Source organism: Pongo abelii, chromosome 7 (genome assembly GCF_028885655.2).
Source record: "Pongo abelii isolate AG06213 chromosome 7, NHGRI_mPonAbe1-v2.0_pri, whole genome shotgun sequence".
Classification (NCBI taxonomy): Eukaryota; Metazoa; Chordata; class Mammalia; order Primates; family Hominidae; genus Pongo; species Pongo abelii.
This window is the reverse complement of record NC_071992.2, coordinates 117834076-117852730: the sequence shown is the minus strand read 5'-3', so window position 1 is coordinate 117852730 and position 18655 is coordinate 117834076. Positions and strand designations below refer to the sequence as shown.

The following is an 18655-nucleotide window of genomic DNA, read 5'->3' as shown; positions in this document are numbered from 1 at the left end:
TAGTGATTGTCAAGGATGAGGAATGGGGGCCCAAGGGGTGAGTATAACTATAAAATGGTAGTAGGCTGGAGTTCTGTGTGGTGATGAAACACTTCTGTATCTTGATTGTAGTGGTGGTAACATGGATGTACATGTGTGATAAAATAATATGGAACTGTAAAAAAAAAATTACATATGGGTTTGCCTCAACACAAATATTGTTCGTTCTTGCTATTCTTGGGCTTATTTATATGGTGAAAAAGATACCATTTGTATGTAGTTGGCTGTTACTTGCTTTCTTTCATTCATTATGTTTCTAAGGTGTACCCAAGCTATTGCATGCTGCTGTGGTTTATCGATATTCCATGTTATCTAATACTCCATTTAATGACTGTCACTCAAGTTATTTCCTTGTTCTCCTGTTGATGGACATTTGTGTTAAATCTAGCTTTTTGCTGTTTTGAAAAAGTCATGTTTGTGCATGTCTTCTGAGAAAGTGTGCAAGAGTTTCTCTGGATGTCTCAGTCTGTCTGTACTGCTATAACTAAATACCTGAGACTGGGTAATTTATAATGAATAGAAATTTATCTCTCACCATCTTGGAGGCTGGGAAGTCCAAGATCAAGATGCAGGAAGTTTAGTGTCTCGTGAGGCCTAATCTCTGCTTCCACGAGTGTTGCCTCCTCAGGAGGGGATAAATGCTGTGTCCTCAACATGGCAGAAGAGCAGAGGGGCAAGAGGGCACTCCCTTCAACCTGGAGCCCTTTTATAAGTGTGCTAATCCCATTTGTGAGGGTGGAGCCCTCATGACTTAATCACCACCCCCAAGGCCATATCTCTCAATACTGTTGCATTGGGGATTAAGTTTTCATATAAATTTTAGAGGGGACACTGTCATTCAAACCATAGCACTAGAGAATATACATAGGAGTGATTTGCTCAGAGGGAGGGTGTGAGAGCATTCTACTTCATAAGAGAAGGTTAAATTGTTCCAAGTGGTTATATCAATTTCTACCCCCACTATCAGTTTAATTTGCATTTTCTTAATTAAAGATGAGGTTGCTTATCTTTTCCTACATCCATTCACCATTCATGTTTTTCTCTTCTGTGATGTGCCTGTCAGATCTGCTGCTTAATTTTTTTCTATTGTGTTGTCTTTTTATGAGTGATATATAACAATTCTTTATATAACCTGAATACTGGTCTTTTGTTCATTTCAAGTGTTGCAAACTTGTCTCACATATTGGCTTGTGTTTTTGCCTTCTTCATTGTACCTTTGGAAGAATGCAAGCTCTTTATATTGTGGTTGCAAATTTATCAACTTTGCCTTCCTTTTATGGTTAACACTTTTGTGCCTTAAGAACTTCTCTCTCATTTTAAGATCAGAAAGATGTTTCCCTATATTTTCTTCTAAAAGTTTAAACCTTTTGCTTTTCACAACTAAATCTTTAATTCCTCTGGAATTAATCTTTGGGTATGGTTCCTCCTTTACTTTTGGCTCAGTTATTCCACACTTCATGAGAACCCTGTTATCTTGTAATAGCCAAGCGGATGAGAAAGTCAAGGAAGAAAACCCTCGTTCACAACAAGATGTGGGAAGCTGGCTAATTCTTCCTTAGGTAGCCTCGAAATAAATTTTGGTAAAATGACCTAGCTTTCCTTCGCTGTAGCCAAGGCATTCTTGCTTTAGAAATTTTGCAAATGTTTGAGTGCCACATGTTAAAATGTAAAACAAACAAAAAAACAATGAATCGCCTCTCACCATTTGAGCTATGTCTCAGATCATTTAAATAAGCTATTTGTTGAGAAAAAAAAGCATACATTTAAAATGCCTGTTTGTATAGTATTCAGAGTATGGGTTCTGCTTTTAAAGAGGCAAGGCAATTTATTGGAAATATCACTGGACAGGGAGTAGAAAGACTTGTGTTTAAGCCTTGATCTGTCATCACCTGGTTGAGAAACCTCTTTGTATCAGTTAGGATTGTGTGCAGTGGCCTGTAACAAGAATCCTTCTACAGTGGCTTAACCAAATAGGATTTACTTTTTCTCATGTAACAGCCTAGAAGCAGGCAAGCCAGACCCAGTGCAGTGACTCCTTCTTTCAGTTTAGGCTTCATTCACAGCATGTGGCTTTTGTTTTCATGCTTGTGACTTCATGACTACAAGAGATAGCTCTTCCTCCAGCTTTGCATCAGAGTTGCAGGCATGATGAAGAGGAAGGGCAAAGAATGAAAAGTGAATGCCAGGGTCCTTTGAAAGTACCTTTCTAGGAGCCCTACCTAGTAACTTTGGCTTGTTTGCATCTCCAGAACCAAAATTGTTCCACCTGGCCATCATTCTTAGCTGAATCTTAACACGGCAAATTCCTGCCCTGGACAAAATCAAGATTCTGTAAGGGAAAAGGATAGACTTGTCATTGGATAGGCAACTGGCAGTGTCTGCCCCACTGTCTAAGCTTTCAGTGGGGATGCCTGCCCACTGCTGACAGGGTTGTTTTCATGACAAAATAGATGATCAAATGGAAGAGTGCTTCATACACTGTAAAATGTATTTAATAAACAGAGTGGAAATATTCTGAACTGTTTTCTCAGAGAGCAAATCCAATGTTAATAGAAAGTTCAGGCTGGGTGTGGTGGTTCATGCCTGTAATCTCAGCACTTTGAGACACTGAGGTGGTAGGATCACTTGAGGCCAGGAGTTTGAGACCAGCCTGGGCAACATAGCGAGCCCTCATCTCTATTAAAAAAAAAAAGTTAGCCAGGCATGTTGGGGCATCCCTGCAGTCCCAGCTATTCTGCAGGCTGAGGCAGGAGGATTGCTTGAGCATAGAAGTTTGAGGTTACACTGAGCTATTATTGCTCTACTGCACTCCAATCTGGGTGACAGAGTGAAACTCTGTCTCCCCAACTCTGCAAAAAAAAAAAAAAAAAAAAAATATATATATATATATATATATATATATATATAAAAGAAAGTCCAGCTAAATATAGAGCCTTGGGTCATCAATATCTATCGAACTTCCACTCATTCTCTTTTGGACATCTGCAGATCACCTGAGTACTAGGGTTTTTATAGATACACATCCTCAAATATCAGTCTTCAGATTATTGTCAAGCACTGTTGTAGTGGACATTTGCTGTTCCCCTTCCCACTTTCCCTTTCCTCTAAGTATCCCCAATGTCTCTCTATGTGATGTTTGTTTGGATTGACCCTACTCTTACCTCCAGGGATAAGCCTTGACTAGTTTAAGCCATTTGACATATGAGACCCCCAAATACAGTGGCCGATTCAGCAATGGGCCCTCAGAATGACCTCAGAACTTTCACTGGGACTGCCATGATGCTGACACTGTCCTCTTGGATGATAGATATATGATCTTGAATTGCTACAGCCATTTTTATTGCCTCAGGAGGGGAGCAGCCTGAGGGTGAAGCCAATTCACAAAGAATACCTGTACCAAGAGAATTGTCTAGAATCAAGTCATACAACAAACTTGTGGTTTCCCAAAACCAATCTTACTTTTGGGTTTTTTCCCCAGCTCAATGAAACAAATATTTCCTTATTTTGTTATTTATTTGTATGAGTGAGTTCGAGCTGGGTTTTCTGTTACTTGTAACCAAATGATTCCTAAGTGATAGTTTCTATATACATTCCAGGAAAAATTATATATATTACATTATTTTAACATATTATTCTTTTAAATAATTGATATATATTTAAATAATGTATTTAATATATGTGTATATGTATATATTTATATTTAAGTTCGTTTATTCTAATGTTTATAATCCTTCCTGAATTAAGGCCATAAGGCCTGAATGTTACTCAGCATGCCTGTTTCTCCCTGTAATAAATTGCCTGCATAGCATCTGTCCAGAGAAGTGGACTGTGAGATGCTCAGAGCTGATTCCTACTCTTTGGAGACTGTGTGTTATCCCTGGGTTACAAGACTCATTCCTGAGTACTTTGAAACAAAAACCAATTAGGCTGATACACGTCAGTGTTCTTGTAGGTGTGTTTCCTGTTTCCTGTTTGCGAAGGCAACTACAAAAGAAATAAAAGTGACAGTCTCACCAAAACTTTTACAGAGCTGTCAAATGTTCAAGTACAATACTCGCTAATTATGAGTGATCTCAGTTGCAGGGCGTCTGATCTCCTGGTGTTAAAATCTGTCGCGATACTGAGGAAGGCCCCGAGATCCCAGGCACTGAGTGACTGCATACTGTGAGTTAGTTTTTTAAATTTCTTGAAAGGGTTAAATTGTGTAAATTACGATTCAAAATGCAAAGCTGTATCCTAGGTAGGTTTGTGTGTGTTTATATATTTGTATTTGCTAAGTAGAAAAATAAGCTTTGTCATGGGGTAGCCATTTCCATTTTTAACTCTTGATGAATGTGTATGTTACTGAAAAGAAAGCTATGCACCCATTTTAATTAAAAAAAAAATCCTGTTCTCTTTTCTGGTGACTGATTAAGTGGAAACCTTTTTTAAGTGTAAGAGATTTAGTAAAACAAAACAGGACATATGATAATGGAGTAAAAACCTGGCTTGTTGATTCCTGGAAAAAAGGTAATTTATACCCCTCCTTACTTTCCAAATGGACTCATTTAGTATAGAGTACCGAAGAGGATATTATGCAGCAAGTAGACGGGATGTTTTCTAATTCAAAAAAGATTCTTTTGAAATTCTATTATAGTATAATTAGGGCAGCAGCACCAGCAATAGTGAATTTCCTGTTAGAATAGGAACATTATTACTTTCCTAATTTGTTGATATGAGTCTCAAAAGCCATCTCATCGAACAGTTAGGAAATTGGCTTTTCAGGAAGGGAAATCTACCGAATTTCTTGGAAACTTTTCAAAATAAGTTAATGGCCCCAGACAAGAGCTAGTGAAGAATTGCAGGCAAAGTCATATGGCTTAGACCTCAGTAATATGTTTTGTGCCTGTTTGGAAAAAAGTCATGAAGATTAATCTGATATTTACTTGGTCAAACAGTTGTGTATGAGGAACAAACGGAGAAAATAAAATAAATGGGGGCAGGGCAGATACATTGATATCAAATGAAACTTGAGTAGACTTAGTGCTTTTCATCCCCCTTCCTTTTCCCCCATTAAGTCTTTATGGTTTAATTACTGCCTGAGCAACATGGCTCACCTGGATGTAACAAGAAAGTGAAAGTGAAAAGTTTTTATTCCAAATTTGGTAGTCCAGTCCTTCTAATGAGATCTATAGAAGAGTAATGAAATATTTGAAGTCACATTAAACAAAATCTAATGTTTTTTTTCCTCATGGCATTGAGAACTAAGTCTCAGCCCTATTGCATTTCTCCTGGAGGCCAAGATAGAACTGTGCATTGTAACTAGTAATGATCAGGCAGTCTGGGAAGCTCCTTCTTCTTGAGATAATTTGGTTGAACTATTTATGGATATCACAACCCGAGACATGGCAGTCGCCATTGCTTTAGTTCCTTGGCTCTTTCTGACATCAAGCTAAAGCCTAATGGGAAAATGTGTTTTTGCCTAAAGACAGTAAAGCTTGAGTAGGATTTAAGATAAGAACACTTCCCCTTGGCATGGAGGTGTGGATAATCAATATGATGCTATTGGCTTCTAGTCATTTCTGTCCCTCCTGCAGCACCTGGGTCCTTCTCTGTGTTTATTGTTTCAGGGGCAGGTAATTCCTTGCTAGAGTGAGCTCCAAATAAGCTAGACTTCATCTCTCATTCACATGGAGCAAAGGGAGACTGTGAGAGTTCATGCTGCAGGTTTGCAGCGTCTGTCAGACCCAAACGAGGATGATTTGGATGAGAAATTGACAGAAAAGCTCTTGGGGCAGTGAAGAAGCCACTTCCTGCTTGACTACTAGTGGGCTTGAGAGAGAAGTGGGCAAGGCAGGGAAGAGGATGACCTCTTCAACACAGGTTAACCTTCCTAACAGGGGCTTTCCATAAAATGGACTGACTTAGCAAATACTGCCCAAATTTCCTGGGCTGTTTGGGATTTTGTTCAAGAATTTCAGACAATTTAGTAAAAATTGCCTAGTGGCAGAAATCCAGATAACCATAGATGGGAAGAATACATATAAAGAAATTATTTGAAAGCAAGGTATATGAATAGACTCTAGGTTTACAATTATTACTGATTTCCTGTTGTTTGGATATCTCTCTTTAGCCTCCTTAAGTCAGGATGGTTTTGTCTGGGTCCCCGAGAAATCTGTACTCTTCACAAGGCTCCCTATGTGACTAGCTTCTTACTTATAGGATGTTACATGGAATTTCATTTTTATGCAGTTTTCTAAGCTAAAGACTTCTTTGCTCCTCCTCTTAAAAGAATGAATGCTGTTTTAGCCCTTTTAGCCTGGGAGCTCATTATTCTGTATTTTCAATGTCCCACAAATTCCCCTCTGTCAAAAAACATTGATTTTGTCAACAGAATACCTTTCATTTAGGAATAATATGGAGAGAGATTATCTCAGAGGCTGAGAGCACGAGATACCAAATATTCAGAGGATAATTAAAGTGTGCTTCCAGATGTTTTCAAATATAGCCACAGAGACAAATACTGATCAGTCGAGTAACTGATTCCCTGCCAACTATTTTCCATCCAGTCATGTTCTTAATGCCAAAACAGCTAATAAATTCGGTGAAAAACAAAAACAAAAACAAACTGCTTCTGTATTAGTATGTAGAAAAAAATAGAAAGAGAGTAGTTTATTTCCCAGCAATTTTGCAACAAATTGTTTAATGTCATACAGACATAGGAGAATGGTGTTTGCTGGAGATGAATGATGATTTCAATTAACCAACAAATGTTGACTAAGTACCTACTAACTTGAGCCCTAGAGAAGAATGATATGGTATAACATGGACTTACATATTTGGTAATAGATTATGTTTCTAGAAACATAATTCACTTATTTGTTCAATAAATATTTATTGAGCAGTTGCTATGTGACAGGCACTGTGTTGGATGGCGGGGATATTAATAGGGATAGGAAGGCATGCAGCTGAGAAGAGTGGGGTTGGGAGCGAAGTTAATCAAATAATCACACAAATACATTTTACAAATGTGTTAAGTACTATGATAGAAAACAACAACAGCAAAAACAAGGAACTATGAGACTATAAAATGCAGGTACCACACCTAGTCTCAGTGGGGATCAGGGAAGGCTTCCCTGCAGAAATCTGAAGGTGTTGGAGATGGGCAGAACAAAGGCCAGAGCAGAGGTTCTAAGGTAGAAGGGAGCATAGAACTTACTAAGAATTGAGCCAAAGCTAGTGTTGCTGGAGAGCAAGGCGGGTATCCTATGGGGGAAAGCTAGAGAGGTGGCAGGAGCCAGATCATGAAAGACTTAGCAGAGAATGAATGAATGAACCAACATGAGTAGTTTATAACAGGAAATGAGTCCTGTGGTCTTCTGTAAAAATGAAAGGAGTTTGCAATTGTATAATGACTCTGCTGATAGGGAGTAGATATTCATTTACTCACCCAGCCAGTATACCCAAGACAAAATTCCTGTTCCCATGGATCTGAAATTCTAGTGGAACAGGCAGATAATATTCCAATAAGCAAATATATAGGTTTTATACTCAGTTTTTGCTTATAAGTAAGTAGTGTGGGTCTTTAGATAGAATTTAAACATGATTTCAAATATAAATTGTATTGCATGTAAGTGTGGTTATTCTTGTGTTTAGTTAAATAACGGCATATACTCTAGAAAACCTAAGAGGATGCTCAGGACAGATGTCCTTCATAGTACCCAATTCACAGTCAAAGACTTTGAAGAAATTTCAAGAGAGGAAAACAAGAGAGGCAAACCAGGCTTTGTATTAATTTGTTCTTGTTTCTGAGACAATAGTGATCCCATTGTCCTCCCTGTGCCTCATTCTGGAGTGGTGAGGGGAGGAGGAAGGGAGCAATACAAAGACTTAAATGAAACTCACAGAGTCTAGCACTGAGGGAGAAGGAGCTGAGAGGAAGAGCATTTCAGAGTCTGTTTCTTTGGTTTTATTTTCTTTGTTTTTGAAATGGGATCTCACTCTGTTGCCCAGGCTGGAGTACAGTGGTGCAATCTTGGCTTACTGAAGCCTCAGCCTCCTGAGTAGCAGGGACTACAAGTGCGCACCACCATGCCCAGCTAATTTTTGTATTTTTTGTCAAGTCAGAGTGTCTCACTGTGTTGCCCAGGCTAGTCTAGAACTCATGGCCTTAAGCAGTCCTTCTGTTTTGGCCTCCCTAAGTGTTGGGATTATAGACATGTGCCACCACATCTGGCCTCTTCTTACAAAAAGACCTTATTATACCTTATTATATATTTAATATGCTTTATACATTTTGCACATTTAGTATATCTAGAAAAGGTTCACATCTTAGAATCAATGTACATATTTAAGGAGATGGATTTCTTTCCCACATTCTCAAAAGTTGTTATTTCATATTGCTTCTTAAAGCCATTACTGACGTACAACACAGAAAATAACACATGCCTGGAAACTTATTTGAGGTTTTCAACTGTGCCTGTCTTTTATGAAGGTCTGCTGGAAGACTTCTTGATGCAATGTTTGCATAGCTACATAGAGAGTATTACTGACATCAGTGGAATTACACCAGGGCACCGGTGAGGATTACCTTCAGGTCTTGTTTGCAATAGTCAGAGGGTTTGATGTAAGTAGTTGATTATATCAAAGGGAGGCAGAATAATTATCTGTTTTAATCTTCAGGAACCTCCTTGTTTCTGACTTTCCTACTGTATGAATCAAAGTGATTATTTCTACATATGCTGTCTTAGTCTGTTTAGGCTGCTATAACAAAATATCATAAACTGGGTGGCTTATAAACAACAGAAATTTATTTCCTACAGTTCTTGAGGTTGGGAAGTCCAAGATTAAGGTGCTGGCAGATTCGGTGTCTGTTGAGGTCCTATTTCCTGGTTCATAGATGGTGCCTTGCTGTATCCTCCTATGGTGAAAGGGGAAAAGAGACCCTGGGGTTTCTTTTATAAGGACATTAAATCCACCTTCATGTCCTAATCACCTGCCCCAAACTCCACCTCCTAATATAATCACCTTGGAGGTTAGGACTTCAACATATGAATTTGGGGAGGGAGGCAGACACAAACATTCAGACCATAGCATATGCCAAGAATCTTAAAATTGGGAGGAATGATGGACATGTTGTTAGTGTGGTCCTTCAGTACAAGTTTTTTTCAACATAGCACTATTGTCATTTTGAACCAGATAATTCTTCTGGAAGGGAGTGTCTTGCACATTATAGGATGTATTGCAGTATCCTGATGCTGGTAGTATATTCCCCGGTCATGACAACCATCTGAAGATATTGCCAAATGTCTCCTGGGAAGGGCAAATATCACCCTCAGTTGAGCACCCCTGCTTTAGTGTATCTTAATCAATGACTCACACTGCTCTGTTTTAGCCTTGTATTATAGTTGTATCACAAATGTGTGCAATTCTAAATATGTAGCTTTAATGGGATGGTATCTGTAATTCTCACATCCAAACTGAAGATGATATTATGAAACCAGAATTATAAGATGAAATAATTAGATATTTACTCAGCCATGTATGTGAAATTCTAATGTGATAATATGTTTTTCTGGGAGCCTTGTTTTATTTGTTAAAACCTTAGAAAATTTTACCCTCAAAGTTTAAAACTTACTTAGTGGTTCAACTGTTTCTTAAGAAGATACATTTATGAGAGTCTTAATGCCACAAAGACTCCACTTCAGTCAGCTGCAAGAATTAAGAGCCTTTTGGTCCTTGGCACCAAACTTAAATGAGACATAAATGAGGCACATTTAATGAAATCAGTTCTAATTTTATAGGAAGCTGAGAATAACAGAAAAAAAAGTGCTGTTCTTGTGTCCTTTGGTGATGGTGTTTGACATTTTAGTGTAATTTATTATAATAGTATACTGGTTAATGTTCCCATATTATCTGCGGTTTAATCAAAGTTTCTGAAAATGGGAAGAATGTATTCTGTCACTGTAAAGCTAAGAAATGGTATTCCAAAATTACTTCAATAATACATGATTAAATCTTCTAAAGTGATATTTTACTGTGCTATGGTGCAGTGAAGACTTCAAATTGCAAAAATGTACTTAGACATGTAATAACATATGACACCATTAAAGAGATTATTTTTAAATAAAATTCCTTTTTTAAAATTTTAATAGATATTTATTTTGTTAGGTGGTTTTATAAAAGTGAAATTCCTTTTTACTGTTATTGTTTACCTCATTTAAAGGCTTCCTGCCTTAAAGTGTCACATGTAGTTCAAATGAGCCAATATTATTTGTAAAATAAGAGTTTCTTTTGTGTCATGATGCTGTTCAGAAATATTAAGGACTTCTGATTATCTCAAAAATAAAGTTCTAAGTCCTTTTCATGACATTCGAGGCCCTCTAGTAACTGGCTTCAATCAATCTTTTCACATTTATCTCCATTACCTCCCTTTGCCTTGTCCCCATATCTTATTCCAGCCATAATGAAGGAGGTGGCCCGGGTCATCTTTGCACTTTTCTGCCTCCATAGCACTTCTCATGTTGCGATTTCTACCCCTCAAATTCTAATCCACTCTTAATCATTTATTTCACAAAATATTCTCAAATTTTCTTAGTTGGAATTAAACTCTCTTTTTTTGTATAATGCTTTGAAAGCACTAGACTAGTGCTTTTCACACTATCTGCAGAGAATTCAGTTTTTGAAAAACTTTCCAATTCATCACAAGTCAATAGGTGTCCTGTCTGTGACTACCAGTGAGAGGTGACAGCGTGCTGGCAGCCCTCACAGCCCTCGCTCGCTCTCAGCGCCTCCTCGGCCTCGGCCTCCGCTCTGGCCATGCTCCAGGAGCCCTTCAGCCCACCCCTACGCTGTGGGGGCCCCTCTCTGGGCTGGCCGAGGCCAGAGCTGGCTCCCTCTGCTTGCCGGGAGGTGTGGAGGGAGAGGCGTGGGTGGGAACCGGGCCTGCTGCACGGGGCCATCACCGCATGAGTTGCGGGCGGGCGTGGGCTTGGGCTCAGTGTGCCTGGCACTCAGAGCGGCTGGCCGGCACCGCTGGCCCCGGGCAGTGAGGGGCTTAGCACCTGGGCCAGCAGTTGCGGAGGGTGTGCGGGGTCCCCCAGCAGTGCCTGCCCACCAGCGCTGCTCTCGAATTCTCGCTGGGCCTCAGCTGCCTCCCAGCGGGGCAGGGCACGGGACCTGCAGCCTGCCATGTCGGAGCCTCCCTCGTACCCACTCCCCCCGCCCCTGCCCCCCCCCCCCCCCACCGTGGGCTCCTGCACGGCCCCAGCCTCCCGGAGGAGCACCGCCCCCTGCTCCACGGTGCCCCGGTCCCATCCACCGCCCAAAGGCTGAGGAGTGCAGGCACAGGGCGCAGGACTGGCAGGTACCTCTGCCTGCAGCCCTAGCAGGGTGATTCACCAGACGAAGCCAGCTGGTTTCCTGAGTCAGGTGAGGACTTGGAGGACTTTTATGTCTAGTTGGAGGATTGTAAATGCACCAATCAGCAGCCTGTGTCTAGCTCAAGGTTTGTGAATGTACCAATCAGTGCTCTGTGTCTAGCTAATCTAGTGGGGACTTGGAGAACTTTTGTGTCTAGGTCAGGGATTGTAAATGCACCAGTCAGCACCCTGTCCAAACGGACCAGTGAGTGCTCTGTAAAACAGACCAATCAGCTCTCTGTAAAATGGACCAATCAGTAGGATGTGGGTGGGGCCAGATTAGGGAATAAAAGCAGGCTGCCCCGCAGCCAGCAGTTGCAAACCGTTGGGGTCCCATTTGCTTTTGTGGAGGCTTTGTTCTTTTGCTGTTTGTAACAGATCTTGTTGTTGCTGGCTCTTTGGGTCCACACTGCCTTTATGAGCTGAAACAGTTACAGTGAAGGTCTGCAGCTTCACTCCTGAGGCCAGCGAGACCACAAACCCACTGGGAGAAATGAACAACTCCAGACCGGTGGCCTTAAGAGCTGTAATACTGGCTGTGAAGATCTGTAGCTTCACTCTTGAAGCCGGTGAGACCACGAACCCACCAGAAGGAAGAAACTCTGAACATATCTGAACATCAGAAGGAACGAACTCCAGACACACCATCTTTAAGAACTGTAACACTATGAGGGTCTGCAGCCTCATTCTTGAAGTCAGTAAGACCAAGAACCCACCAAGGCCGGGCACACCAGTACTTAGAATCTACCCCAGGAAACTCAGCATGCAAGTTTGGCAGTCTCCAGACCATTTTATACCCCATTCACTGAGATGAGTTTACTTGATAACACATTTGGATGCTGTTGCAATGTCCAGCTGCTATAGAAGTTTATTGACAACTACTTGTAATATCTGTATTTGCCTTATTGAAGTCTGATAAGACTCGTCCGTAGACCACGTTTTAAGTAGCGCTATCTTAGACTCTAAGCTCCATGTGGACAGAACCTAGGGCTGCTTTTTTTTCATCATCGTGATTCTAGGACGTGGCATCGACTGTAACATAACAGCACGTTGATTACATGCAGCGGTGCTGTCAGTGGCAGGTCCTGCCTCCAAAGTAGCTTGTATTAGATCACGATCACTTTTTAGCACCTATAGGATCATCATACTTTACTTACAACAGAAAATAAGAATAAATAGGACCGTAAGGCTGATTTATTTTTAAAATACATGCTCTTTAATACAAAAGAAAATATAGTGTTAGTCTCCTGGTGCTGGTATGACCTCCTTATAAATAAAGATCACTTGATTAATAATTTAATTTTGTTTCACTAGATAGTTGTAAAAATTCACTTGAAGTTCACTTAAGTAAAATAAAGGAAGCTTAAAACAAATCTAAAAGAATTAGCCTCTTAAATAGTAAGACTGTATGAGAGAAATGTGTTCGTTGTACAAGGGAACTCGTGTAAAAAACAAAATTATGTTTAAAACACAAATGGCTTTCTATTGTGTAGCTCAAGGAGAAACACTGAAACTCTTGAACAGTCTGAAATTGTATTTCTGAAAATGAGAATCACGTGGAGTTAGTTTAGCGTCTAGCAATATAATTTCTATGGGACAGAGTAACATTTTTCAAAGTTTGAAATGTAAGATTCTTAATAAATTACTTGACAATGCTATTTGACCATAACAGCTCTCACTTTCAGTAGTTCAAGAATGTCTTCTGAAGTGGTAGGAAGTTGCAGTTGAATGTTCATAGTTTTCACTGAATGCTTCATTATATTAATGTTAACAGCCAAGAAAAACAAGGACATTTACTATATGTTTTTCCCACCCTTGGCCACATACTTATCCGTGGAACATTTGTTATTTCTGGGAAACATACGCCATATGCCCAGAACCATAATTAGTAACAGTTTGATGTTATAGGAGTTCAAAATTTAGTATTTTCTAGCGTTATTAGATCAGTGGCTTCCTCTGAAATATAAAAGCAACAAATACAGATCCTAAGGGTACATTCTGGAGTCAGCTTTTTTTCTCCTTTACTAACTGCAGTATTTGCTTGTTTTGATGGGGAGGTGTTCAAACAGCTCTTCCCCAGAGCCAGAAGGAGGCACTGCTCTAAGTACTTTATATATATCAACTTATTTAATCATTGCAGTAACAGGTGAGAAAAAAAGGGGCACAAAGACGTTAATTTGCCCAAAGTCACTTAAATGGGAAATTGTGTAGTCAGGATTCCTCCTAGGGAGTCTAGCTCCAGGGTCTGTGTTATAACATACATAGTATCTTTTATGCAATACTGTTCCTCTAAGGAGATGAAAGCTTCCAGAATTCCATTGGTAAAATACTGTTGAAAAGGTCATTTTCTTGTAGACTATTTCTGACTAATGCTTATGTAGTAGCTGAGAAATGCAGAATGACTGGGGAATGCTGGGTAGCCAGGAATGCTGGATAAATGGGGGAATGCTAGGTAACCAGGGAATGCTGGGTAAGTAGGAATGCTGGATAATAGGGGAATGCTGGGTAATTGGGAATTCTGGGTAATCAGAGAATACTGGGTAAACTGGGGAGCGGGACAAGAAGTCATTAGTTAGCAGCTTACCCTAAGCAACCTTCTCGTATCTGTAAACCAGAGGGTTGTTATTAATACAGAATCTGGGACTGCTGCAATGTTGATTATCCTCACATAAGATCCTTCAAATCAGTATTATCTTTGAATCAGAAGGGTATATATTTGTAGATGCATTTTACTTCAATCTTTAACTGTATTTAAAATTCACAGTTTTCTAGCACTTGCTACATATACATATACAATAGCTGAGAGGAGACATTTCAGGGAAAGAATGTTACTTATTTATTAATTCGTTTATTTTTCACTTAAGACTTAAAGACTTTGTGGGGGAGTGGGTTAGTAGAGAGAACCCTTAGTCTTTCCAATAGGAAATTTACCACTGAGTTCTCATACATAACCTAGCCAGGGGAGAAAAGATAACCACTTTTGCTTTGTGCTGGAAGTCGTTGGTTGCTGAGGCTGATTATTCGAAGAAGGCAAAACGTCTCATCGGTATCAAAATGTAGTTTGTCCCATCTTGTGTTACTAATGCAGTTATTAAGGACTGAAAATGCAACATTGCTTAGCAACATGCATAACAGTATTTAGTATTATTTTATTTGAGCAGCAGCAGCAATAAGTACTATGTCTTGTAAATGTCCTGGTGACATTTTATTTTCTTTCTCATCTAACATTGCTTGTATCCATTGCCATGGTATTAAGCAAAATGCTTAGTCTGTGGCTTGGTAGAGTGGGTTTAGATATACTCCCTTAAGTACAGAGATCAGCCCTGAAAGCTGGCATTAGCCCAATATAGAACCAAAAGGAAATTAGGCTTCAGGCAAGAAAAAGTAGTAAAGGATTCCTACAACTGTCATGGTCTATATAAGTCTTCTAATTTTCACTACCGGCAAGTATATCATGATGTCCCGTGAGATGCAGGAACTTGCTATAATACCGTTCAGGCTATTTGTTTTGTTGTCTCCAGTCTTTCAGGCAGCAACCTAGTGTTCATAATAATCAAAAGCAAACATAATCCCTATTTCCTCCTAATGAAAAGACAGCACTTTGACTAATAACTGTGCTAGCACTGCCTTGTCATTTACACTTCACCCTGTCTGTTGGAGAATGAGTTGATGTCTGTGAAAATTTGATCTGGGTGGACTTCCATCCAAGCCCTCCTTTCTTCTCCAAATTAGAATAGCAACTGTACATCTGAGAATCTGGGCATTCCTCTACTATTTTCCCTTTTTCTTTCTCCACAGTCATCCTAGATTGATCTCTTAAATCCTGGTATTCTAACTTGACTTCTGCCTGGGGAAGAGCAAGAAATCCCAGAGGTTAGGACCATCTAGCTAGAAAGACTGTCTGTCTCTAAAAGAGTTGAACAATTTTGAGAGGAAAGAGGGGCCAAGCTTCTCTCATAAAAATAATAGAGAAAGAATCAGTTCACTACTACAACAGAGGCAGCCATTCATCCTGGAGGGGAGAGATATTCCACTTGGGATTGTCACCCCCAGTGATTGATGTCTTTTCAATTCCAGGACATGTGGAGATGCTTTAAGGATTTGAATCAGGGAGCAGCTTGTTTAATTCTTTGTCCTTCCCAAGGAGGGGTCCTGAATGTGGACATCTTCCTCATGCAGTTTCAGTTTTTGGTGCCTTCCACGTCCTTGGCTTTGCTTTTGCTTTGTTGCATCTTAGAATCATTAATTAATTATGGACCGAGTTCCTTCTGTGCACTTGCTAATTGGATGTTTTGAAAAATTGCTCCATGCTGGCTTCAATAATGAGGAGAGAATTAAAAGGCTGAGAAGTGCTGGGAAAGAGAGACAGACCACAATGGTCATGGAAATCTAGCAAAAACCACCCGAGATATCCGTTACTCCAGTAACCAGGGGACACGGAGCACCGAGCAGAGAGATTAGAAAAAAAGACAATGAAGTGATGAAAGGGACAGGGTCAGTGAGGGGGCCTATTCTTGAGAAGAACACTTGCAAGGAGGGAAATCCTGTGTGAATGGTGCATTGGCTGGACAGCCTGAGCTAGCTGTTGCCTCCTGTTGAGGAGGGGAGCTCCCTGAACAGGATGAACAGCTAGGACTTTGGAGTCCAGCATCCTGACATCTGTGTCTGGACTCTGCCATTTACTGGCTGTGGGATGTGGAACAAATGACTTTACCTCTCTGATCATCCAATTCTTCGTCTGTGAAATGAAAAATAATAGTACTTGTGTTATAGTGTTGTGGTAAAGAATAAGTGAGATGAAGTTGGTCAGACTGTCTAGACTACTTCCCGGCACATAGCAAACTCTCAGTACTGGCTAGTCATTATTATTATGCAGTTGTGTTGTCAATTTAATGATGTAATAATAAAATATTAACATAGGTAACATATTTAGTCTGGCATAGCTCAGGATTTAAAATACTTTGTAGCAGAATCATTGTTTCCATTGATTCCTCTCCTCTCTCTTTCTGGCCAGTTTATTTTTTCCACTTATCCCCCTCCCTCCTGTTCTACTTAGGAAGAGGAGAGGAGTTAAAAATTGGATAAGACGCTGGGCACAGTGGCTCATGCCTCTATTCCCAGTGCTTTGGGAGGCTGAGGCAAGAGGATCACTTGAGGCCAGGAATTTGAGACCAACCTGGGCAACATAGTAAGACCTCGTCTCTACAAAAAAATTTTTAAAAATTAGCCGGATGTGGTGGTGCACACCTGTAGTCCTCGCTGTTCAGGAGGCTGAGGCAGGAGGATCACTTGAGCCCAAGAGTTGGAGGTTACAGTGAGGTGTGATTGTACCACTGCACTCCAGCCTGGGCAACAGAGGGAGACCCTGTCTCAGAAAAAAAAAATTTTTTTTTTGATTAAGAAAAATGCAGCTGTTCGGCTGGGGGCCTTTGGTTGTTGGGATATAGCAGAAGTGTGGGAAATGCTGAAAGAGGCCATCACAGCCCAGCTGGCCAGATAACCCATGGAAACCCTTCCCAGTGTGGATCCTATCATCCTGGGCCATTACTTATTTGACATTTAGACATAGGTGATTTGCAATTTCATATTCTAGATTTTCTCCTCCATTAAAATGTAAACCTTCACAATGGAAAAGTTTGTTGTCTCTTTTGTTTACTGCTAATTCTCTAGTGTCTATATACAGCTATCAGCTCCACCTTTGGGCTGAACCTCCTGAAAGTCCTCAAACGGGCCTTCAAGTTCTGACACAATCTCCCCCACCCCGTGTTACCTCTCTGATTTTTATCTCCTACTACTCTGTGAAATCTAGCTAGATATATTCAGGAGTAGATAAGACTGTTGGGGCATATGAAAGACATCTAGAAGCAAAATGTAGTAGAAAGATTTAGAATGAATCATGTTTGAGGTCTAAGTTCTAGTTCTGCTACTATTTCCTGGGGTGAAACTGGGCCAAATCATGTGACCTTTGTAGGCTTTAACCTCCACACTGAAAGAATTTTGGATCAGGGTGCTTCTAATTGTAAATTTAATGGCAATGCTATCCTTGGTTATAGCATAATATGAAGTTGATTTATCCATTCAGAAACATTTCTGAGTATTTTTGGTCCCTGGTGTGAAATTGTGAATCTTAGCCTGGTGATTCATAGGCTAACAGCTGCTTTCCCACCATCTACCCCAAGCTCAGGGCTTTGCAATGGGGGTGGCAGTATAGCCAGAACTGACATCATGTCCCATTCTTCCTAGGTCCAAGTCATTTCCATCAAGCAGCATTTCCCAGGCTTTTGTCATTCAGGTCCCATCTCCATGATTTTTACTATATCACATTCTATCTATATTATTTTTTACTTAATGTCTTTCTTTAAACCATTCCCTCTTTATATTTTACCTTGCATTTGCCCTAAGCAGCAGTTATAGCTGTGAATAGCTTTGAAATTGGTTATGCCAGCTATATTTTTTTCTAAAGCACATGAAAATAAATACACAACCATAATCCACCATAACTATGCACCACTAAAACTGTCTTGAGTAACTCCAGTGGTTTGCCTTGCACACTTTGGGAAGCATCACCATGAAGGTGAGGGACAGAGCTCTGGAGCTTTCACTGCCTTGAGTGTCCTTCTTCCAGTGATCTTAGACCTTAGGAGGAAAGAAAAAGCCATTCTCAATGAAAATCTGAGGGAGCCGTTCCCAAGGCATTGGAGATTGTTCACTTTATTTTGATTTGGAATGTAGTGCAGAAATGACTAAGCCTTCCCAAGAGGCCAAGGGCTGCTGGAAAGAAGAAAGAAAGGTATTTTGCTGGCTTAAAAAACAGAAGTCAATGGCAAAGGAACATGCTGAAGGGAAAGAGCAATTAACTGAAGTAAAATAAAGCAGCAGAAAAGTGAGAGGAGTGGTGGGGAAAACCACTGCAGAGAAATGCAGTTGCTTGCAGAAGCAAAGCATTAGTGGAAGGTAAGAGACTTTGCAGAGATCCTCATTTCCTCCTCATTTTGGACTTTCGGAGTCTCTCTCTTATGATGTGAGAACTGATCAGATACACACAGGGGCTCAGCTTGGAGGCCCAAAGTATGATATTCTTCAATACACTTCCTGCTATTGGGATCATGCTCTAAACAGGTTAGCTCCTCCATGACAAATAGTTTTGGCGTGAAAGGTGGATCTAAGGCTACCAGAGAGAAAGAGTTAGAAATGACTGTAGACTTTCTCTAGCATCT

The 18655-nt window shown here is 40.2% G+C and overlaps 1 protein-coding gene across 1 annotated transcript in view; it reads left to right on the top strand.

Moving 5' to 3' along the window:
- NCALD (neurocalcin delta) overlaps positions 1-18655 on the top strand; it is a gene marked incomplete at its 5' end in the record, with an annotated part of 333310 nt that overhangs the window by 124634 nt on the left and 190021 nt on the right. The window contains 1 exon segment of the mRNA NM_001132260.1: positions 4117-4203.